The sequence below is a fragment of the Rattus norvegicus genome, chromosome 12 (assembly GCF_021556685.1).
Source record: "Rattus norvegicus strain SHRSP/BbbUtx chromosome 12, alternate assembly SHRSP_T2T, whole genome shotgun sequence".
In the NCBI taxonomy this organism is placed as follows: domain Eukaryota; kingdom Metazoa; phylum Chordata; class Mammalia; order Rodentia; family Muridae; genus Rattus; species Rattus norvegicus.
The window spans coordinates 49,890,196-49,890,885 of NC_141545.1; positions in this window are offsets into that span (position 1 = coordinate 49,890,196).

Below are 690 nucleotides of genomic sequence, written 5' to 3' on the forward strand. Positions count from 1 at the left end.
GTTCTTTTTTTTTTTTCTACCTCAACAACGAGGAGTATAAAAGAAACAAACACCATACCTCCTCGACATGTACATGTTTGTTTTACAATCCACTGCATCCCGAGACGATACTTACTGTAATGTGTTAGCATTGGCTATATAGTCACAAAATCGATGCGTCTAACACCTGTTAGATACTAGGTGCTAGAAAGGGGAGGGAGCTTTATACTGAGAGATAGGCTTTTCTCGTGAATGGTGCATTGTATCGCGGAGGAACTGGAATTTTGTCCGCACCTGAGGGCCGGTTGCTGCGAAACAACAACGCACTGGAGCGGGCTGAGCCTTGCAGAAATCCTTTAGTCCAAAAAAAAAAAAAAAAAAAAAAATGACTTTGACCTTCCTAAGATGGCGTCTGGACCTTAACTATGGCCATCACGCACACACAACTGCCGGTATGGCTGCCACTTCCGGTCCCAAGACCCAAAAGCTGTCCAAGGTCGTAGCCCGACGCAGGTTATGCTAGTGAGCCTTTCTTCCTGACAGTGGCGTCCAGAGACGCCTAAGGATAATATCAGTGGTGGAGTCTTCACGGCTTCCTCCGCCCTGAGGCCCTTCGTGCCACTTCCGCTGGCGCCGAGCGGAGTTTTGGTCAGGCAGACGCCACGGACAGCCTAATGTTCGCCGGGCTTCGGCGGGCGAGGGAGGACCCGA